General features: G+C 38.8%; 1 protein-coding gene across 2 annotated transcripts in view; it reads left to right on the top strand.

Moving 5' to 3' along the window:
- Nucleotides 1–2707: 2707 nt before the first annotated feature.
- Nucleotides 2708–24598, top strand: part of atp2b2 (ATPase plasma membrane Ca2+ transporting 2) — a 127774-nt gene continuing 105883 nt past the window's right edge. The window contains exon 1 of one of the 2 annotated variants that reach the window (XM_069146326.1): nucleotides 2708–2806. The gene's annotated coding sequence lies outside the window, so the exon portion shown is untranslated. Of the gene's footprint in view, nucleotides 2807–16934; nucleotides 17113–24598 lie in introns of those variants that run through there. The other variant, XM_069146343.1, reaches the window with a different exon arrangement.

Below are 24598 nucleotides of genomic sequence, written 5' to 3'. Positions count from 1 at the left end.
TCCGCAGAATGAGATGAGATGAGAGGTGATGGTTTAGATGCACCATGAACATTTATAAAAGACTATAGAAAAGTGACATTTAGAATAAGACACGTTTTGAATGTCCAAGATATTAAAGCCAGTTAAAAATACGAGAAACCGGAACCTTGTATGTAGAGCAGATAAGTGCAGTTTTGTTGATTTATTGTAGATTGCCATTGCTGTGTCTTATTTTATCTGTTGTTTTTTTTTATCTTGTTCATTGCTCCTCATCCGGAATTGCCAACTTAATTTCATCATACTCTTACAGTGGCAATAAACTCTCTTATGTCGAGATATTTGCGATACAACAATCTCCCAATCGACTATAGTTATATCTGTAACCTCTAGTGTACTGTCTTTGTGTTGTGTTTCTGTGTTATTGGTACTTGTTCTTTTCTTTTTCTGTACTCCAGAAAGGTGAAAAGTAATATAGTGTGCTGCAGTGACAGCAAAGAACACAAGTGTTGCCATTGTCGGAGTAATGACAGATGTTTTCAAGAATATATTTAAAGGCAGTTTACAACCAATCTGTCCTGGCAACACGTGTACCGCGTAATGGAAAAATCTAAATCTCTGCCAGTAAATCAATTTTCAGCGCCCTGCATGTTGCCCACTTCAGAATGACAGCAGCAAATGCAACCTCAAACAAGTAAGCACAGTGGGTAAGAGGATGAAAAAGTAGTAACAGTTGTTATTTTGGATGCAGACGCTGTGTAAACTGGCAGGCTAAATAGGGAGAATTCACCAGCCACCCAATTCCCTGCTAATAAAGTGGAAGGCAGTATTTTAAATATACCAACAACTTATGTAGTTCAATGCAAGGTTGTAGTGAAAGAATAAGAAAACCCTCAATTTATCAGGATGGCTTGACTTCCCCCCCCCCCCCCCCCCCCCCCCCTATTGTACTTTTTTATTATTCCAGCTATTTTGAATAAAAAAAATACTTGTCATATTTTTTTAAACTGCAGGATGCCCTACACCCTGAGGTTTAACATTTACATTTCATGGGCATTTGATCTTTTTTTAAAAAAAAAAAAAGCTATAGGCTGATTATTGTATTTTTTTTTTTAACCATTTGAATGCACAGAAAACACAAACGCTGTACAGATCAAGATTCTTAACAATAATAACAACCTACATAGCATAAATTAACCCAAGAGGAAAAAAACTAACAAATAAAAAAGGTGAAAGGGTGTTTGGAAAAGTGTGGATGCCTCTTTATAAATATATTCCTTTTCCTTTATTTACATGCTAGAATGCAACAACTTAATGCCACATAGTAACATATCTTGTAACATATCTTGAGGCTGGTTGATACACTGGGCAGGCTAATGTGTATTGTAATTGTAATGGGCATTTAGGCTGATAAGCAATACACAATTGGAGTACACTATAATATGGTATGTCTCAGTGTTTTTAGAGCAGCTGCCTCGAATTTATTTTTCAGCAGTAGAAAATGATAGCCTAAATAAATGAACAAAAATAAGAAGAGGGGAAACCAGACAAAAAAACAAAAAACAAAATCCAGGGCCATATTTATGGAACAACTGTAAAATAGGCTACTTGTAAAAACAAGTCTTTATAAGTCAGTTTTTTTTAGGTGTGAAAAAAACTGATCATGTTATAGGCCTATTTATTTAGGCTACTTATTTCGCTGGCAAGTGAATCTGGGCCTAAATATCCTAGGTGGCTAAAACCTCCAACGCATTTTCATCAGATTGTTTGTAAATGATCAAATATCAGAATCTGCAATTACTAATTTGTTTACCAGGTTTATTGTGTTTATTAATCTTCCAATGAGTTGTTTTTGACTCTTCTTGGACACAATCAACAAGAAGCTCTCTCTTCTTCTGACATTTTATCGCACTTTTATTGGCTCTGGCAGCCACGTGTTTGGGGAAGAAATACGTGACTTCGGACGGGAATTAAACATCAAAACTCCATATTCTTCCATCCTGGAGGTTGGGATGATTTCTGAGGAATATGGAGATGTCTTTAACACCGCGGTAAGTCACGTTTGAAAGTTTGGCTCCGTGTTTATCCTCGAAACAATAAGTATGCTTTAAGGTACCGTGCTTTTTTTTTTTCTTCTCAAATATTTACTTTATGTTTGAAACACAAACTCGGGCGAGCCAGACGTTTTATACAAAGGTATGGTCAAAGTAGGCAGATTGTACAGCCGTCATTAGAAAGTCTGTGCAGTGCTAAGGTCGAGAGTCAAGCAAAATGCGGTGGGACTTTGACACCAGCGCGACCAGCTCGATGCTGCAGGCTGCATGACGTTTGTGGTGTCTCCAAAATTAGGAAAACTTTTTTATTTTTTTTATTTTGAAACAGATGTTTGGTATGCAGCTAACAGGAAAGTCACCCCAGGTTAATTTACTTCCAGTCTCCTGCCAGGCTGACCGGGAAACGTGTCAGTTGTCAAAAGTAATGTTCTACGTTTCTATCTGTTGCCTACGTATTAACCGACTTGATTAACAATACTCCTACATCTCTGGCTAGAAGCCACTCCTAATATAAATATCTACGATAAACCCTTACGTTCGATTCAGGTAATATTGTGCAACAATTGTGCTCCTCGTTCACTTTTGTTTGCGCAGCGCAAAGTGGATAAACGCACTGGCGACGTGCGTCGTGACTGAACAAAAGGAGCAACCAGAGCAGCGCTACAGCTCGAGTATCTCCTGATCTTCTAAATGCGGCATCTATCTTCATCCTGATGCGCCTGCTCCTCCTCCTCCTCCTCCGCCGCCGCCTCCTCCTCCTGGAACAGCAGAAACAGGTAGGACACGCTTCCGATTTGGGAAATATCACCCACACACGCAGTTTGGGGATGGAGGTGGGAGATAGTCTTCTACATTGTAGTTGTTGCGCTCCCTTTTTTTTTTTTTTTTTTTTTTAATTTTTATTTATTTATTATTATTTTTTTTTATAGTCTTGTCCATGTCGTGGTTGTTAGGAGACCGCAGTCAGATGAGGAGTCGATGAAAATCGGAAGATGTCCTGGCATCCGTAGTGAGATGCGTCGGCAGGAATGGCACACTGTTGCTACCCTTTCTGTCTGCTAGAGTTGCCACAGAGCCGCGCATTGTGCCGCAGGTATGCAGTGGAGCAGAGGGGACGAATGCAACCAGTTAGTTTCTTATTTTCCACCTCTATTTTTGTGGCTTATATGCTGCATCTTCTGTCTTGATATTACACAGTTTGTTAATATTATGATTGGTTATTGGTATAATAGGGTGACCCCATTTTCTGTTCTTTTATACTTTCCATGTAGAGTGGTACAATTCAAAGTAGCCCAATTTTGACTTACAAATACACTTAATTCTCAGAGCTAAACATCTGACTGTTCACCGAGACGATTTTTTTTCCCATAATCCTCAGGACCTCTCTTAATCATCCGGATTAAAAAAAATATGAGATATGTGACACAATAAAAACAGGTTTTAAATCTCTTAACCAACTTACACTGCAGTGTTGTACCACATGAACCATTATCAGCTATAATCACATTAATCATTCATATTCATTAAAAGCCATACTAACATAATATGGTTAGAGTTTGCCTGTCAGTAAAGGACACTATGTAATTTTGAGGTAACTATATATTTTGATTTACATCAGTCATTTACAACATTAAAACCAACACCACCATAAATCTAGCCTTTACGAAGATCGTAATGTTCAGTTGTTATTCAGTCTGTTTGAGAGAGTTGTTGATTTATTTAAATGGTCATTTCGAAGACTGTAATTTATGGTGCTGTCAAACTGCACCGGGTTATACTGAGAAGTGTTCTTAATATTTTGTCCCTTTCATTTAAATGAATTGAGTTGCCAGAATATTAGGAACATATCTCAGTATAACCCGGTGCAGTTCGACACCACCATAAATCAGAGTCTCCAAAATCACCAAGAAAATCAACTCTCAATCACTCTCTCAATCAGATTGAATCACAGCTGAACAGGTGTATCTGTTTACAGGGAGGATTTATTCTTGGGGTGTTGTGTTCTATTTTCTGCTTCATCTGTCAGTTATGGCTGAACAGTGTACGTCACTTTAAAAAAAAAAAAAAAGGCATAAAATCTTTGTTTTTTGTGCAACAGAGTGAATATTTTTCATCCCAATGGTTCGAAGAGTCTTAAATTATTCAGAAAATACCCAGACAATTAAACTGTTACCCAATATCCAACTGTTTAAACAACCACCTGGAGTTGTAATAGATACCAGGTATTTAATCTATTTTTTAAATGGATCCGTAGAGGCAAAAACTGGAGCTGAACCTAAATAGCCCAACAGAAAATTTAATTGGGGATACAGTACCTGCCTCTTGGCCAGAATTTAATTTGTTTACTGTAAATCCTATGTGATAAGTTATATATTTAGTTGATGTTAACTGTAGGCTTGTGGTATTAGTTGTAGATTTTCAAATCATAGCCAACTTTACTGGAAGTAACACAACCCCTGATCCAAGCCCCTATTTGTATACTGTAAGTGAACTGTTGTCACCAGTTGTGGCTCAGTATTTGTTTTGTTGTTGCGGTGTGCAAGGTTAATTGTTACAGTTGTCAACAGTCAGTGTCCAAGGTGAACCAATGCAAATTAAGATGACGCACTTCACATCAATGATACATAAAGATGAGCTGGCACACAAAGAAGAAACATTTCAAAATATACAGATATGTATATATCATTATATTTTATATTAGAAACAATCTACTTTTCTTCTCTTTTCAGAAGATTATGAACTTTGTTGAGATGTACGAGGATGCTTCCTTGTTTTCCCCATTACAAATACAACTCTAGGTATTCTCTCCAGCATTTGTCTTGTTTTGTTCATCTTTCACCTTGTTTACCAGGCCTTGATTCCTGCCAGGTAATCAAATCTCAAACAAAACTCAAAAAAGTTATCATGCTTTCATCTCAGACATAAATGAAGTAGAAGTTGTCATAGAACAGATCTTGAGTCATTCATTTAAAGTCTTAACCGAGGACAGATGATCTGTTATACTTCATTAGTCTGTATGGGAGTTTTGGTGTGGTGGTATATCGCTGCTTTGATAGTTAAAAGGCAGGCTTCTCATCAGCTTTGTCAAAGGTGACGGTTTTAAGAGTTTGATAGCATTTGTTGTGCTTGAGTTTACGGTGTTAGTGAGTCTCTCTCTTTTATTTTTGTAAGTGAGTGTGAAATTGCGGCGGCATGGGGAGGGAAGGGTCTTTGAAGAATTGTCAAATAGTTCCCAGTGAATATCAAACAGCATATCAGCTTGAAATGCCCATCCCAAACAAATGTGACCTCTACAATGAACCTATATTTCAATTATTGTGTTTGAAGAAATAATAATAGTGATAATTGTTTATTTTATAAAACTGACTGATGAGTCAAATCAAACATTTCATCGCTGCTCTGACTCTAGAATTGCTCCTGATTCCAAATATGTGTTTTAGATGTCTGTTTCTTTGGACTCCATTGTAAAAGTGTGGTCAACACTGTTGTCATACTCCTGGATTTCAGGACTAAAATTAGAGAGTAAAATCCAATAATACCCTGCATGAGTATTGTTCAAAACTATGAAAACAAGAAAGTATTTAATAGATATACAATCTCCCTTAACGTACAGGTGATAGTGATTCAAATCTGAGTTTGAAAGGCATACTGTAATCTCCATTTATTCTTCCTCACAAACAGTAGCTCTTTTGGAGCTGCTCGAATGAATAATGCATACGTAATTACACTGCTTGTTTGGGCTTGGGTTAGTAAGGGCCAACATCTCAGTGTGTTTGGGTGCGTGAAATCTCAGGGGTTTTGGGAGATTGTTGAATGCTGGACATTGCTGAGGAAGTAAATGTATAGTCAACAATTATGCATGTCTAGTCCAACCATCCATTCATTTTCTTCCGCTTATCTGGGATCGGGTCACGGTGGCAGCGGGCCAAACAAGTTGGCCCAGACTTTCCTCTCCTCTGCAACATTTTCCAGCTCATCCTGGGGCATCCTGAGGCGTTCCCAGGCCAGCTGGGATATATAATCCCTCCAGCGTGTTCTGGGTCTTCCCCGGGGTCTCCTGCCAGTCGGGCGTGCCCGGAAAACCTCCAGTGGGAGGTGCCCAGGAGGCATCCTGATCAGCCACCTCAGCTGACTCCTTTCGGCGCGAAGGAGTAGCGCCTCAACTCCAAGTTCCCTCCTGATGTCCGAGCTCCTTAAACTATCTCTAAGGCTGAGCCCGGGAACCCTACGGAGGAAACGCATTTCGGCCGCTTGTAACCGCAATCTCGTTCTTTCGGTCACGACCCTGAGCTCGTTACTATAGGTGAAGGTCGGAACGTAGATCGACCGGTAGATGGAAAGCTTCGCCTTTCGGCTCAACTCCCTTTTCACCAACACGGTCCGGTGCAGCGCCTGTTTTACTGTTGCAGCTGAACCGATCCGCCTGTCGATCTCCCGCTCCGTCCTCCCCTCACTCGTGAACAAGACCCCGAGATACTTAAACTCCTTCTCTTGAGGCAGGCACTCCGTCCCCACCTGGAGGGAGCGATCCACCGGTTTCCGGCAGAGAATCATGACCTCAGATTTGGAGGTGATAACTCTCATCCCCGCCACTTCACACTTGACTGCGCACCGTCCCAGTGAATGCGGGAGGTCATGGTCTGAAGAGGCCAATAGGACCACATCATCTGATAACAGCAGAGAGGCGATCCCGAGACCCCCAAACTTGACGTCCCCCCCTCCCCCCGGCTGCACCTAGATATCATGTCCATGAAAGTCACAAACAGGATCGGGGACAAAGGACAGCCCTGGCGGAGGCCAACACCCACCGGGAACGTGGCTGACTTATTGCCGAGAATACGAACCCAGCTCCTACTGCAGTTGTATAGAGACCGGATGGCCCGTTGCAGCACCCCCCCACAAAACCCCCCGAGGGACCCGGTCGAAGCCTTCGCATGTCTAGTGTAGTTCTTAAATGACGGTTGAGTGATTGATCCAATCGTAGAAATTTGGCCAAAACAGGACAAACTGAACAGCCATGGCATAAATTCAACATTTAAGTAAATACTTCTTTATGTTTACACAAACACCTGCACAGAGAATAAGTGACTAGTTAATGAAATCATGAATTCTAATGAGCCGTTTAGGACTGTTAATTACTGCTGCACATTCAGTGCTCCTTCTGTCTGTCATTTTCATATCATGGCACAGTATTAAAATTAATTTAACCATGACCAATTCTTTCTGCAACAATCAGAAACACGACTGCAGGCATTATGGTCCTCACAGAGTCTCTGGACAGATGGATGAAAAATCAGTCTGTAATTATTTCTTGTGTGTTTCCTGTTCCCTCCCTCCTCCTTTCTCCATTTTGCTCAGTAGCTTGATGGAATGCATGTTTGTGATGTAATCACCGTGATAAAGCAGCTTGTTGTTTTGTCAGTCCAGATGTGCCAATTACAAAGTTGAGACCACAGCTATCTGTTTCTAAACCTATTTTATTGTTCAGCTTTATACAAGTAAAGTATGCACATGTCACTTTCTTCTTTAAAAGAACATAATAATGGCATTAACAGGTGATTTAAGTTGTTTACACTCAGACTGTCAAAGGGCCTCTGTGTCCTGTTTTTTTAACATTTGACACTAACTTCTTCAGTTGTACAGTTGTCAGTAGTGTGGCCGTGGTTTTCACAAACACTGTGAGCCACCGTTCACCGTGTGGATGAAGCAATATTTCTGCGAAGGACACATTTTCAAATTGAGCAACTGTTATGCGTGCGTTTTACCTGTTTGATGTTAGCACTACTGCCTCTGAAACATTTTGTGGTGACTGCTGTTACATTTGAAAAAGCAATAGCACAGAAGGTTTAATAGTGACAGTTGCAGCTCCCAATATACTCTTAAATAAGCAGCCACATTTTTTAATTACCCAATTCTGCTGTTTACCTTATTACTTGAGTTAAAAGTTATGCTGTTGTTAGCCATGCTTTGTCAACTAGCCTGATTTCTGAGTATGGGCAAAAGTGGACTTTCAGCACTTGCAGTTAAATAATCTGGACTCCAGGATAAACTGCACATTAGTGGGTTTACAGTGAGTTATTTGTTTGTGTTTGGAGCATTCAGGTCAAACCTTTTGCTCAGCAAAGCTCTCGGTAGGACTAAAGGAACTCGCAGCATTTCATTTTTGAGGAATTACTCATTACTGCAAAGTAAGTGACAACATTGTAGAAAACTAACAAATGTATTAGTAGAAAATTGTTTCATGTTTTTATTTTCTTTTATATGCTGTATTATGTTTCTGTGTAAGCTTTCTTCATGTACTTTTATGCATGTTAGTTTTTTTTTTTTCTTTCATACCCTTATATCTTGTAGGCTTAAAATTCCGGCCACGTATGAGGCACAGCATGTACCTCCTTAGTAGTCACCTAAGTTCCTTCCTGCTGACTAGCTGTTCTTTGTTACAATCCCCCAGAATTCACTGTGCATGTCTGTTGATCATTAGAAAAGAGTGGGAAATTTTAAAGTTGCATGGTTGGAGTGCACATCATGGTTTTAGAAGGTATATCTCACTGCAAAATGACAAAAACTAATTTAAAAACTCCAAATAAAACATCTGCATACATTTCTTTGGTGCTGTAGTTTGGACTGTGATAAACAAGTTGGACCCAGAAAAAAAAGCAAACCAATTGTTGTGTGCTGTTATTAGAAGATCAATCCTTTACATGTGCTAATGCTTGTATTTTGAAAAGTTGGGAAATGGACTTTTGTTTATTCACATGAAGTAATTCCCGATCCCGAAGGTCAGTATGCAGCAAGAAGCGTATGCCTTTAATTAGTACTTCAGTATTTGTTAGTATCACAGAAAAAGTATTCAAAAAGGCAGTTGGTGGAGGTGAAGTAAGACAAGAGACATGTATTGATAAATTACCTTAAAATGACACCGTTTATCTCCTATTCTGTAAAATCTTCTGTATCTTCTTTGAGAATAATAAGGCGCCCTGGTTTATAAAACCAATTCCAAAATCTTGAAAATGATCTCACTCCCCTTCAGTCTGGTCAGTGAGAGACTTCTGGGCTGATGAACCAAACTAGTGTTGTGTGTTTAATTGATGTTTATATTTATGTGGTATTTGTAATGTCATATAAGCACAAACTGTCCTCCGAAGAAAAAGGACTCCATTAATGGTTCAAGCAAATACCCCAAAACAACATATGTTTATAATCAAATGACAAAGCTCTCCATTAGCCTTTCAAATTGTGAACCATGTCTGTTGGGAACAAAAGAGGAAATAGTGTAATGTTGTTAAAATGCCATAAACACCACAAGAGAGGAGAGTGGTAGGCTGGGATAACAAAATGCTGGAGACCACTGTTTAAATTCTGTTTCCTACCAATGCTTAACGGTGTTTTTATTAAACCAGACCGCAATTGTTCTCATAACCTTAACCAGAAATGTTTTTTATCAACCATAATGAAGAAAGATCCCGAACCTTAACAGAGTCATATTTGACTTAAACCATGATCTTTCCATAACCCTAATCTAACAATATGATTAGATGTCTAAACCTAATTAAACCTTCACTAAATAGTTATTAGATAAGAAATGACGTCTATTTTTGCAACTTTAATTTGTCACAACACAACAATTGATGGTCTTCTGACTGGGGGCGCTATAGCAGAAATTGTTTCCATGAGTCATTCTGGAGGGGAATGACAACATATTTTGTTGTTTACTTTGTACAAATTATTGTGCCCCATGTGGGCTAGGCACTCTTTTGTGTAGGTCAATGGCTATAAATTGAAAGTAATAATGCATTTATAAATAAATTGTTGGTGATTTAAAAAAAATTTAAGTCACAGAAAAAGAAAGTGGCCAAATTGTTGCAAATTTCTGAAAATTGAAAACAATTTCTGACTTTCTCTTATCCCATTGATTACCTTTTTTTTTTTTAAATTTTTTATCCATGTTGTGTCTGTTAAAGGGATTACGCTCTGCGTATGAAGCTCAATTAAAAACAAAGACATTATCAAAAACTAGAGAAAGAGTATATCTTTCTGATGCATTTGTTTGGGTGTTCAAGAATTGGTCTAAGACACCAGCATTGGTGGATTAAATTGATGCCTGTGTTTTGGTTTTGTATGGTATATATTATTTTGAAGAAATGTTGACAGCAAGGTTAGAGGATTTACTGTCCGTTGTCCAGTATGTTATAGATACATTATGTCCACGTGATGTTATTGTGTTGGGGACAGTGGTATGAACTGAGATGGGATATAGGACTTTATGATGAATTGACAGATTGACATGTTGGTATTGATATATAATAGACTCTATGAAGTGCATTGCTGTGTGAAGTGCCGGTGTTATGCTACAGGTCATGGGGTTAGTATATTAAAGAGTGTTTAATAGGGCGGGAGGTGTGAAGAACCTTGATCTCACAAAAATAGCCCAGATTCAAACATCGCTGTAGTCTAGGAGTGTGCGTTGATGTTCACAGTTATTATACTGCACAACGGTGAGGTCATTTAGAAGTCACAATCATTTGTCATTGTACACGATAGTTGGGGCATTGAAGCTGTCCTTGTGTTGCACTCTGCGTCACTCTTTTAACAGAATAAGCTGTTCTGTCACACGAGTACCACTTTTAGTGCACAGCTACTATGCTGTATCTGCTTTTAGAAATTCTGGAGTATTAATGCACAATAAATGCAGGTCACTTTTGGAAACCTGCATTGCACTTGTGTGCTCAAATTGTTTCTTGCCTCACAGTAAATCACATTTAGCCTTGTGGATGAACCAGTGCTTACTGAATGACACAGACTCTCTAAATACAACTAAAGCTGTGCAATGGGATTCCTGCAAGGTGAAGGGTAGTCGGAAATCCGTCTGTGCTTCCAACTCTCCTGATCATGTTTCTCTTGTATCGTTCTTTCCACCACTCAGCATCAGCTAGCCATCGATGCTGGTTCTTATTAATAATGTAGCTGCAAACCCATGTAGGAAACAAGCTTGTGCATTGTCTGTACAAATACTAACAAAACAAAAAAGCTTGCCTTTTTGTAGAATTAGCTTTCACAGAATGTATTTCAAGCATTTTAAGCATTTTTCTGAAATCTCAAATGAAGAACATCTTAAAAACATCTTTGTGATCCGTTAGATAATTTTTCCTTAAGAGCACAGTGTCCGATTATATCACAAAACTGCACCACTGCAAGCATTACCTTCTGGCAGACATGTTTTCATATAGTTATACTTGTTAATTATTTTCTGAGCTCTCTACTCAGCCCTGAATTTGGTAACAAGCTTTGTAGTTTATATTGGATTTTAAATGACCCTTGTCAAGGGTCATCAAGTTCCTTGTATCCAGCTTAAATCCAGATGTTATTTATTGCACTTTTAGTCACACTTTACCTCATAGACAGTTGCTTTTTAGAGAGTTTTAAGACCATTTTACTTTTTGCAGTTTATAGTGCTGTAAATTCAATTTTAAAAGGATGCAATTGTCATTGTATTACATCCTACGCCCAATTAACAATGTTGACACAGTGAAAACATTTTAGAAATATTTGCAAATTTATTATAAATCAAAAACTGAAAACTGTGATGTGTCTATAAATTGACTGAAGTCCACCTCTGGCAAACTGAATGGACTGCACATCGTTTAGAAAGGCACAGGCCAGTCCATATACGATCCTGCAATCTACACTGCATGTCAGAACAAAAAACACATCATCAAGTCCAAGGAACTCTCTGTAGACCTCCTCAAAAAAAACTTCAGTGAACCGTTGATCAGGTCAACGGTATAAAACCATTTCTAAAGCTTAAATATATGGGTCTGGGCTCCCTCCATAGAGACTCTTTCTCAGTCGTTGCATCCTAATGGGTGTACACCTTGTGTTAATTTTGAAACCATTTGAGCAGCCTTTAAGCAATCAGTACTGGCCACCATATGTGCCGAGACTCTACCACTGCAACTACGTTTTGAAACACCCACTTCATCACATCACTGGTCGCTGATTCATCCACCCTTCAGATTAACTGGGTGAACAATAATGTGAATGGGGTTTTAGACTATAATCACAGTGAGGAGAACTGAAGTCGTGAGAAATTATCTGTTGGAGTGAAGTTAGGCCCGAAGAGCACGGTGGCCTTCATCATTGAGAAATAAAAGAAGATTGAAACCACCATTCTCTTCTTCAAGTCGGTTGTCCAAACAACTGATTAACCGAGCGAGAAGTGCCTTGGTCACGGAGGTACGGTGGTCACTTTAACAGAGTTGAGAAAACCTGCCAGAAGAACACCCATCTCTGCAACAATTCATCGATCAGGCCTTCATGGTAGAGTGTCAAGACAAAGCAAATGATAAAAACAATATAGGATTTCAAACACAAGGAAAATACTCTCTAGTCTGATGAAACCAAACTTGAACTCATTGGCTAAAACTGAGAGCACCATGTTTGGTGAATACAAGGCACTGGTCATCGTGTGGCAAATATCAACCCTATGGTGATGCGTGGTGGTGGCGGCAGCATCGTGATATTGGGTTCCCGCAGCAGCGCCAAGGACTCTGGGCAGAACTGAGGAAAAGATGAACCCAGTCAAATACAGAGATCCCGGAAAAAATAGCCTGCTCCAAAGAGCAGGATAGTGAGCGGAAGCAAACAAAGCAAGCAGACAACATTCAAGTGGCTTCAAAACAAGCCCCAGATTTAAACGCCATAGAACATCTGTGGAAAGACCTGAAGACGGTAGTTCAGGTGCTTCCCATTAGGGATCGACCGGTATTGCTTTTTCAGGGCCGATACTGATTGTTGGTAATCACGGAGACCGATAAACCGATATTTTGAACTGATATACAGTTGCAGTAAAAATATAAATCTTTGTGTAAAAATTTGGAATAACAAATTCTCACGGAAAACGTAATTCAAATGACTTTAAATGAACAAATGCCGTCACTATGTAATCTTTTGATGATTTTGGTTTGTTCATTAATAGCTTAACTTTGGGCTTTCATTGCGCTTTTTTTTTTTTTTTACAGTCGCATAACGACTGTAGTTGTTATAAACAACTACAGTCAGTAACATAACCTCCGTTCACCTGTGTCCATCTCCTGTTCTGCCTCTTCTGCTCTGCTGCACTGTCTGTGAGAGACACACCGGCCTTCACGATAGACAGAGCGAGCAAAAGAGCAGCAGCACAGAAATTAGCGAGGGCTTTCAGTGACAGCAAAAATGCTTGAGCGACTCTCACACTGCTGAAATGAAGCGGGAGCTCAGGGAGTCGGTAAATAACATAATATCTTGTTTGGTTCTGGCGGGGCAGGAGGTCCGTCGGCAGGGCTGCTCTCTCCAGACAGTGGTAGAAGAAACACAGGATAACGAGTTGCCACACGTGTTAGACAAACTTTTATGAAACACAATGTGTGTCGTTAAAATGTTAAAAAAAGAGCAAGTAAATATGACGCGATTGTGGTGCTGAAGGCTTCACTGCCACTGAAGCGTAGTGCGCTTCTTCTGTGGCAGAGAAGTTCTCAGCGTCGATGGGCTATTACTCGTAAGATGTAACCAATCAGATGAAGCTGTGGACGGGACATTGCTCAACACCACATAGTGGTGACTACAGACTGAGACGCGGCATCAGAGCTAAAGCAGCGCATTTTTTATTAATTCGTTTTATCGGCGATTGAACACTAAAAATACCGATACCGATAATCAGAAAAATGCTAAATATTGGCTCTCTGAACATAATTTTTGTCTTTCTTTTTTTTGTTGTTGCAAACCACAAACAAAGAGTCAAATACAAAAATCCACACACAAATGATCTAATAATTAATTCTACTAAAGCTCACTTGAGAAGTCAGTAAATAGATGCATGATGATGGGACCAACTGTAAGCAGTTTACTGAGATATCCATGATCTAACTTTGAACAGACATAGTATTTTCTTAACTGCCTCTTTATCTCCTGTAGGCAACATTCTGCTTCTTTACTTTGCCTTAATTTCACGGATGTTCTGTCCTGATAAGCAAATGAACTCAACATTTTGGATACAGGGATCTGATTATATGTCAAGACATCTCAATGTATGTGTGAGTTACTGTGTTTTTGCTTACACATCTTTCCACAGTACCTTGTTCACAGCTACTGTTGACAATCCTAATGCGGAAGAGCAATATCTCAGACTCCATTCATTTACTGTGCTGCTATGGTTTGGCCGTTGCAGTGATTTTAGTGTGGTAATTTACTGTACAGTCTTTGATGTTGCTGGGTCCTGACAAATAATTCAATACAACTTTGTTTCTATTCTGTGGTATGGCTATTAGACCCGACCTGACATATCATAAACTATTACTGTGATCTGTTTGGATGTTAATGGTTACAGATGTTCAATGAGCTTGCCAGAGGTGCTGGAAGATGCACTGCATGTATTTAATTCCTCTGCGCTACTGTACTTAATTAAACCTAAGCTGGCCAGCCTGTGCAAAACTGTTAAGTTGTTCTTGAAAACTATTTTACATTACAAATTGAATCTGCCTATAATTGGAGGCAAGATGTGGCTTAGTCTCCGTGGTCGAGCTGATGTGCCCCGTCTCACTGTGGAAGGAGGCCGTTTTAGTACTTGGTGGCAGGCTGGAGTAGGTATCTAAATATAGTTCTGTGTGTGCTCTCATATGTTGTGTTTGAATGTGTGTGAAGGTTTTTGGGGGTACAGTCTATTTACAGCTCAGCCTGTGGGAGATGTCCAAGTACAACAGAAAGGGCAGGGGGGGGCATGGGAAGACCTCCGCTCTGCCTCATGTGTCATCCTCTCGTGTTAAGACTTTAAGCACTGTGTGTGTATGTGTGCAGAATTGTGCATTTGTGGGTGCACACACACACACACACACACACACACACACACACACACACACACACACACACACACACACTCTCTATGTGTTGTGTCAAGGTTGTTAAAAATAGTCTCAGTGCATAAGTTAAAGAATATGACACTCTTGAATGCTCAGGCACACACATAGTTGTAAAGGCGAATTGTCTAACAAGACATGACTTTTTCTTGTGGCTCCCCCATGTTTACAAGACCAAATACTTTCTCTTCAGCTGATTCATTATTTTCAGAGTGATAGAGAGAAAAAGAAAACGGAAACAAAGAAAAACTTGTATTTGACTTTGAATTAAATATTTCAATTCCCTGTATACTTAATGCAAATAAATACATTGTGGGTCAACAAAATAGGCTTCACCTCCTTAAAAGCTCACTTTTAATCTCTTTGATCATGTACTTTGCAGCTTTCGCCATCTATGTTATTAAATAACCTCACAAAATGTTTTAAACACATTGTCCAGCCACTGGCTGGTTCTGCAAGTTTCAACTGCACCTCGCTGTCTTCATCTGTTGTTAAGATTCACCCAGTTGTCAAGAAGATGTCTTAGTATGATGTGATGTGTTTAAGATCATGCTCTGTGCAGACTCCCTATCGTATATCACATCACAGCAGCGTCTAGCCCTCTGGTCTTTCTAGTAGGGGAGGAAATGCATTCTCCTCCTGCTATCGGCACTGCATGTAAATTAGGTATGAAATAATTATGAGGATGAATGTTTTTAGCAACTGAATCACAACAAACTCTATTAACTTTGTCTGTAGGCTATAGCACAAAGAAGGAAATAACAACATTAAACACAAAATGGACAAGAAAAGAAACCATTTAATGACACAGCCTTCTTTCCCACGCTAGAGCCACAAAAATCAGGGAAAAATGACCAAATCAGGAAGTCCACAAAATCGGGCAGACAAAATGCCTGCTTTGGAAACGCTCCCGGTGGGCTATGAAGCCATGAAGACTTGACTGCATTGCCCACCCTCTCATATGTGCCTTGTCTTTAGGTCTCTATCTGGCTTTCACACTGTTTATTGACTATTTTCACCGCATTCACATAACATTTGGTGAAACACAAATAGACGTTTGACTGTTAAATATCAAATTTTTCCCAAGCAAAAAGAAAAAAAAGAAAATGCGATTGTTTTCTTTAAATCTCAACTCATTAATCCTTTGTGTGATTGGTGGAAATTTTGAAACTCTTTGTACTATAAGATATTAAAACTGAAAGTTTAAAAGCTTGTTCAACTTGACTGACAGGTCCTTCATATTGTGACATTCTGCTGTGGGGATTACTGTTTGCTTGCCCAATTAGGCTCCACCCACACAATTTGGATTTTGCTGGAGAGGGTGTGGTCAGTGATAAAGCCATACTTCAAGCTCCAAAGCATTCAGAGACTCGGGGGCAACATGACACACTTATTTGCGTGTTTCTACAATGTATCATTCTAGTTCAACTTTATCTTATCTTTTCCTTGTTTTTGAAAATACAATACATCAAAGAAGGTTAAGGGCTGATAGCAGTGGTGATCCTTTCTGTTACTTTTGAAAACATATCGTGACAAGAACTTTAGTTTTTTCTTAGCAGTTAAAAGTAATAATTAAAAAAAGCCAAATACATCACCAAAAAACATCAACCAACCAAACATACACCTACTGAGGACATGTTGATGACTGTCAATTCACAAGAACGTTTTTTTGTTCAAAGACTAAGTGTGTGCTCTCATTACAAGAGGTCATGTTAGCAGGTCCTATATACACACACACACACACACACACACACACACACACACACACACACACACACACGACACTCGCTCTCTCCCAACCTCTCTCTCTCTCTCTCTCTCTCTCTCTCTCTCCCTCTCCCTCCATCTCTCCCTCTCTGCCTTCCTTCCTCCCTCCCTCCCTCCTTTCCTCCCTCCCTCCCTTCATTTGTTCTAGGGACAGAGCCCTAGTGTGAAGCTTCTTGTTCTTGTACTTTTCCTGTGCTCTGCAGATTTATAGCCGTTCACAATGAGTCCGCTTATGGCAAATACACTGTCCATGCGATGTGGAAAAGCCTGGTTCAGCCTGTTGTCTGCTCCTGCTACAAGCTCTCTAGGTTATATTTAGTGTTGGACAGGCCACCCTCCTACTACAACTATCATCAGCACCAAAAGGGATATCTGGAGAAGCTGTACCGAGCACCGCCACCACATTTCCCTCTCTCTGCGGTTTCACTGTAAGTAAATCCTTTTAAAACAATGGCATTTCTGTTGAATTTGAGAGACTAGTTTTAACACTGTGGAGAGAGCAAGGGATTAGTTGGAAGCAGTTGCACTCCACTTGACATGTTGTGAAATACTTCAATTCTTGTAATCTTTTAGTGTGGTGGCTAGTGTAGTGTGCTGTGTTGTGTGGTGAAATATCCAATAACTGCTGTGGGTATAGTAACTTGTTTCAGTGTATAAGACTGCCTTTGGAATGAGCTCAGTAATCAGCATTGCTGCAGACTGTGCTGTGGAGGGAAACATGTGGTTGAATAGTGTTATTTATTTATTTGTTGTTCAACAGAAATGAGAAGAGGCTGGTTTGTATGTAAATTTGTGTGTATAGATGTGGTCAAGTTTGACCTTAGTAGCTTTTTTTTTCCGTTTTAGTACCTGTGCTTTTTAACCCCTATTTTTCACAGTTGTTTCCTTTTTGCCATCTTTGCAACGTGTTTAGATAGGGAAATGCTACAGTTATGTACATATTTGTCTGCAGGGAAAACATTTTTCACACTCATCAGTTACACAGGGAAGGGAGGGGGTGGGATTTGGGCAACAGTTATGTTTGCATTTGACGAGGAAGCAGACAGAAAGACATGGAAAGTTTAAAAGTGAGTTTCTCATCCCTGAAAAATGGATATTCAGAGTAGGCAGAGCGAGAGAGACAGGATGGTGGGAACATCTGGAGAAACAAGCACAGTGCCAAACCCTGTGACAACATGAAGGGACTGGAAAGTCTCCAGAGAGTCTTGAATATACTCTCACACAGAGTTGCACACATGTACATACATGTCCCAGTGCACACTGGAGCTGATACTATGAGTGATTCTGCTAATAGTGATGAATTAAATCTATGGCCAGTGTAGTTTATTTTGGCTAATTAAAAAAAAACCCACAACCAAAGATCCTTTTTTTTATGAATGCCTTGTCAGTATTCAATATGCTAACTATAGCACAGAATTTGGGCATTGCCAAAAACAGCCAATAGCAATATCATAAGCAATATGATGCCTCATTTTTTAACACAATGTTCCTCACAGCTCACCCGCTGCCCTGTACTGTGGCCTTTAAGGAGACATCATGTGACTATATATTATGTATAAAGGCTTTACAATTCATTGGCAAACTTTGATCTCATCATACGCTGCAGGGCGGATGCTGTACGACAGCAGGGATTACGTTTAAACAAAATGTAATTAACTTCTTCCGTTGCCCATGGGCTTTAGCTGACACTATTCAAATAACAGAAACATTAAGTTATCAAGATTTAACTGCGATTGCATTTGGCGGGGATGGCATTTTACATGCCTACATATATAAGTACAAAGTTTTACTAAATATACTTATATTTTAGAACTCCTATATCCTCCATCATTTTTTTTTTTTTGAGAACCTTGAAGAGTCATTGGTTAACGACAAAATTGTGCAATGCAAAAACTGAGAAAGTTCTAAAAGTGCATACACCAGTGGGATGAAGGTGGATGTCAGATTGTGGGTGAGGTGTGGGGTGTAAGAGAGCACTACCAACTTCTTGGGAACTGACAGGCTAGTTTTCATGACACCAATTACCTGCAGTGGAGAGTGTGTGTTTGTGTGTGCATGTGTGTTGCAAGTCAGTAAGTCATCCCCTCGTCCTTTACTGCTGCTGGAAAAGCTGCATGATAGAGCACTCCCACCTGGACTATTCTTTTTTTTTTTTCCTTTACCCTTCCTATCCCCATGTGTAATTCAGTCATCACACAAAATTGATGTTGATAATGTGTGGATGTGGATACCTCTGTCTTGTGGTTCAGTCTTTTATAGAATATGCAGAATTGAATATGTTTACCTGCATTGTGCCAATAAAGCAATTTATGGATTTCTGGTTATCGATTGGTATTTACTATCACTTTCATATGCCACATTATGACCTGAGAGGGAAATGAAAATACAAATGGTGCCCTTGAAAGTTCAGTATTGACAGGTTGATTGTTGGCATAAGGGCCACTCGCTGGGATTTTTCTTTTCGGTCACATCTGTGCTTGAATGTATGCATCACCGCTTAGGTCATTGTTTGGGTTTCAACATTCAGTGATGTCTTGTACACTTCACAGAGGATTGGTTTATAATTGAGGCATTTAGGAGACACTTAGATCTAGATCTGACTTTTTTTTTTTTACCTGAACAAGTACTGTACAGTATGTCAACTACAGTACAAAAAAGTATGTGTGTGTGTGTGTGTGTGTGTGTATATTTGTACTTGTTTAGGTTTGGGGAGGAATCAGCTGGAATCAAGTAGACAGTTTACTGCTTTAATGATAACAATTACAGAAAACCCACTTTTTCAGAATTAAAGCATCCATGCAGTTGTCTCTTAAAAAAAAAAAAAAAAAAAAAAAAAAAAAAAAAAAAAAAATTATGAATAAATACCACAAAACACAGTCACTTCTTGCTTCCTGTGTCCCCGCACAGTGTATAGGAAATGATGGAAAAACACAGCTTGCCGTTTTCTTACACAAGTTTGAAGGAGTGAACGGAAAAATCCTGTTTGGTCAGTGGAAATAGCCCCTGAGAGGAAATAACTTGACCATGCTAATGCTGGGTTCAGAGACGAGTGTACCACGACCATTAAAGTACCAGGAGAGAGATACAATCAATGAACCCATGCACTCAGTGCACCACAGAACAGCGCAGGACTAAGCATAGTGAGGAGCTTCCTAAACGCCCAGGCTCGCACAGAGTTACTGCAGAAATACGAGGGCTCTGCCAACTGTCTTTGTTTCTGATGGGGAATCAGGATTGGGTTAATTCTGAGAAGAATATCACTGTACTGCCTAACTACAACAGATATCCTAAAATAGCACTGCTGTCCCAATGCGGTTGTTGGACAACTAAGTTCAGTCATTGGTCTTAGTGAACTAGCCTTCTGTAATAACTACAGTTAAAAGATGAAAAGGGAAAACAGTGAGGAGGAGGGGGAAAAGCCTCTGAAATGGTCATGTGCACAAGATTAATTTAATTAAAAAAATTCTGCTTTAAACATTTTGTGACTTTTTCTTAAACGAAGTAAATGATTGTTCATTATAATTATTTAAGAAAAGGTGTGATCACATTAAAATGGCCCACAACTAAAAACTGTAGTACTCTTTTTTTTTTTATATATATTTACATACCAGTTAGTAGAAGTGACCACATAAGTTCCTACATTGCTGAACTTACTAACTATACTAGCAGGGGGGAATATGCAACCATTTCCAATACCTGTTTAGTCAGTATATTTATTTCGGCTGCACCAACCATTATTTGTATTGTTTTTAATTTTATGTGATTTTGTGGGTCATCATTAATCGTTTGGTCTATAAAATGTTGGGAGATGGTGAAAAATGTACTTAATACTTTCCAAGTGCCATAATTAACACATTGGTACTTTTTATGTTGTCTGACCAACAGTTCAAAAACAAAATATATTCCATTTACTGCTGTGGGGAAATATATATATTACTTAAGATATAGAGCTAAAATTTGAATTGATTATCAAAATATTTGGTGATTAATTTAATTTTCTGTTCAGATTTACCCCCATCCCCTCTTTTTTTTTCTTTTTCTTCTTCTGAACATTTGCTTCTCTGTTATCATAGTTTGAGATCTGTATCTACAGTGTACTGCATGTAAAGTGAGTTCAGGGGACTGCTTGGCTCTTTGACAACACCCTGAGGTCCAAACTGTTACCTAATAAGGATAATACTGCTTAAACAAACTTGGCCAAACAGTTCGGTTATCTCTACCTGTATTGTATCCAGCCTTCCTGACTTGGATGTGGGTGTCTCTCTATATCTAATGACATAAATCCATCTCAGTTGGCATTAGGGGTGGAAGAAAAACATCAATTCACTTAAGTATTGGGATTCTTAATTTTAAGATTTTTTTTTTTTAAATGTATGTGCTAATTCCTGAATCACTGTTTATTTCATTAGTTACACTAAACTAGAGTAATAAAAGATAGCACCTAACATTTAGCCTGTGAGTTAGCTAGCCAGTGAGGATTGGCACTTGAACTGGGACAGTTGTTAGTTTAAACTGTGGCCACAAGTTGCTGGTGTCCGATTCACTGAATAAATTCTCCTATTTAATGGCGCTGCTGACTACTATGGGTTTGACCTTCTGCTAACTGTTAACACAATGGTCGTACACTATGAGAATCTTTGATTTAATTTTTCAAACACAACACAGATTAGGACAACATAATTAACAAACAAAACTACTTTGCAGTGCAACAGAAGTGAACTTTGCCCTGCATTAAAAATACATTCTGATTGGTACTTTGGCAACAGAAAAGATTAAAATCTAGTCACACTTTGAAAATATATTAATTTCTCTTGTATAACAGTGAAAATCTTGCCAGGTTCAGCTAAATCCTTTGTTTGAGACAGCATGAACCTCTCAACCATTTGTGTGGCAGTAATTCAGTGTAAGGGGATGTAAATAGAGATTACAACGTATTAACAATATGCAAGTTCAAAAATGTAATGCAGGTGTCTCCACAGTCCTGCATCACAATTGACATAAATCCATAGCACAAGCTTTTCAGTGTTATCTCTTCATGGAACAGCTTAATTAAGGTGCAAAAGACAGTACTCCACAGTGTCAGTGGGGTGTTAACAAGTTGGATCTAAGACATTCAAATGTCGTGTCTTTGGGAACAGACAGTCTTACAGTAAAATCCTGTGCACACTAGAAAATGGCCCTTCAGAGAAACTGCAGGTCCATATTCCCAAATGCCCCCTGCAATTAATTGGGGCCTAATATCTTTTGAATATTGAGTACAAATCAATTGGGCCATGCCCCTGGGGAAAAGTCTTTTTCACTAAGATAAATTATAAGGTGACATTAAAACAAGTCAATAATGTAAAATGAATTAGTTTACGGCACATTTTCTGGGTACATTTGCTTTTATATATATATAAAAAAAAAAAAATCACCTATTAATTCAGTTATGTCGAAATATGAGTATGGGCACAAGTCCAAACTTGCTACTGCAAAGTAACATGCATTCACTAAATGTGCAAGCAAGTTCAGCATTGTTTTGCTCTCAGGATCTTATTTATTGTTCTGTACATTCTCTTGTGTCTCTGCATCGTCATGGACATCACTCTTCTCCTATGAAACACTCCGTTCTCTTCTGCCATCGGATTGCCAGCGCATCACAGTAAAGAGCACTCAGCTTTTGAAGGAAAGAACAAGATTTGATTTTAATGAACAAGGTCAATCACCCATAATGTATTCCTCTAAAATGTACCCTCTTTACAATTGTGCACCTGTGGTCACAGCGATATCAGAACTCAGTCACTGTGCCCTGTGCACTTGTTCCATGTGCACTTTACTGCGGTTAACTGTATGTGGCTTTAATGATTAGAAATAGTGTGAGTTTGACGTGTATGTGTGATCGTGAGAGAGAGTCAGGTTTCACCCTCTTCTGCTGCAGAGGTAATCCTGGATGCCTGCCCAGTTTCTTGCACCATCGTTGAAACTGTATCGTGGGTGGGCACACGATTCTTTTTGTTAATAATGAGAGGGATATTTGATGCATTATATTTTCTGGATGGTCCGTTGTCTCAGTGTCCATTTAGGATAGTGCTCAGTAATGATAATACAGTGATCAATATATTGTGTGACAAATGTATCTGTGCTGCATTTTGGCTCATCTGCACAATCACCGTAGGCTACGTTATATGGGTTACGTCGGCCAAAACAAGGGAAAACACACACGTTGTAAAAGTAAAAAGAGCGACTATGAGAAAATTGTGGTAAAGCAAAATCATACAACATTCGTGATTTGTAAATGGGTTGGATATCTGAAGCTGGATAAACAGCAGAATGATCCAAGATATCCAGGTGACCTATTCTAAGGGAGACCGGAAATGCAATAAGCATTTTCCACCAATTCAAAAGATATAGTATTGCCATCCAACTGCGTGTACAGAAAGGCTAAATGTGCACCCAAGCTCATAAGCAAGCTGAAATATTTGTTCAATCCCCAGCAGCAGTTGCTTGTCTTCCTTTTCAGTCTTAGCAAAGGCTTTTTTTTAATAATAGGAATAATGACTAGCTGTTTGTCAATTTATTCTTTAAATATTATATAAATTATATAATTTAATACAACCGCCAGTACCACTGCACAGTAGCCAATTTGTGTTGCTATTGCCTTGTTGAGCCGTACATTTTATGTTGGTTGTGCTGTATATAAAGTTATTGATTCAAATGTCACTGACAGTTACCATAACAAACCTTTTTTGTTTTATTTACAATTCAGTCTTAAACTGAAAATACCCCGTTAACAGTCAATTTCTCGAGAAAACACATTGTGTGAATCCTTGAGGTTTAACGAACAACTCAAATGAGTTTCCTGCCTCATTAATGCTGTTACATTTATATTGTGAGCATCATATTTATTGGAAAAAGTTGTGGCGTGAGCAATACAGTAATGCTAGCCTGTTTCCAGACATCTGAGTCACTGCCCTCGTCGACAATTTGCTTCGTGATCTTGATAGCATTTTTTTTGTTTAGCCAAAGTGACATCTGAATCCTCCAGGTGAAGGAAGCTTTATTGATGAAAAATGGTCACAGAAAGGGTGATAAGTGTGAAGGTGATTGACACACTTTTACAGGTGGTTGCATGTCATCTTACTAAAATAATAATAATGATAATAATAATAATAATAATAATAATAATAATAATAACAATAATGTCTAAGCATATTCTGCATATTTCTTTAACAGTTGTGGAAAACGTTCACTGCTCTTTGCAGCTGCTGTACGTGGTTTTAGTGTCGACTACAAATGACATTGATGGGACAGATAAATCTTTTGCTACACTCCAGCTTTATAAAACAAAGTAACACTAAACCCCAGAAATATAACATGGAAGCAAAACATTGCCATCTCAAGCATAATCTTCTCTGTGCAGCATAAAATAAATCACTAGATAGTCCTTTGTGGCAGTAATTGTTGCTCCTTCTATATTTCATGCACGTGACAAGGCTTACTCTGTTGTAATAAATTGTGTCTCATTTTTAAAACATGATGCTACTCCAGTAACTTTTATGTATAGACAGTTGTATTGGGCATAATGTTTTATGGCAGAACAGCCACTGGAGCTTTAAAAGAAATCCTTTCATGTAAAAAAAAAAATGAAGAAAACAGATGCACCTTCCGTCTGTACCTACCATCGACCTTTCATCTTACGTCCATCCTTTATTACCTCTCGCTCCATCTGTCCCTTCATTTATTGATTCCTTCAGCTCTGTGATCTCTTTCATCAGTCCATTCTCAAATCCATTTCCTCTTTATCTTTACTATTATGCTTCATATCTTGAGTCGTTTTTTTTTTAGTTTTTTTTTTAATTCCTCTCCTACGATATGTCTATATTAGAATGTAATGTGGCATGCATAGCTTCTTGTATTTTCCCTTGTGTCTTATAA

This window comes from Embiotoca jacksoni, unplaced genomic scaffold (assembly GCF_022577435.1).
Source record: "Embiotoca jacksoni isolate LCO1_2020_lvr unplaced genomic scaffold, fEmbJac1.0.p SCAF_1, whole genome shotgun sequence".
Lineage (NCBI taxonomy): Eukaryota > Metazoa > Chordata > Actinopteri > Embiotocidae > Embiotoca > Embiotoca jacksoni.
The sequence above is the reverse complement of the archived record's forward strand: the minus strand, read 5'-3'. Positions and strand labels throughout refer to the sequence as shown.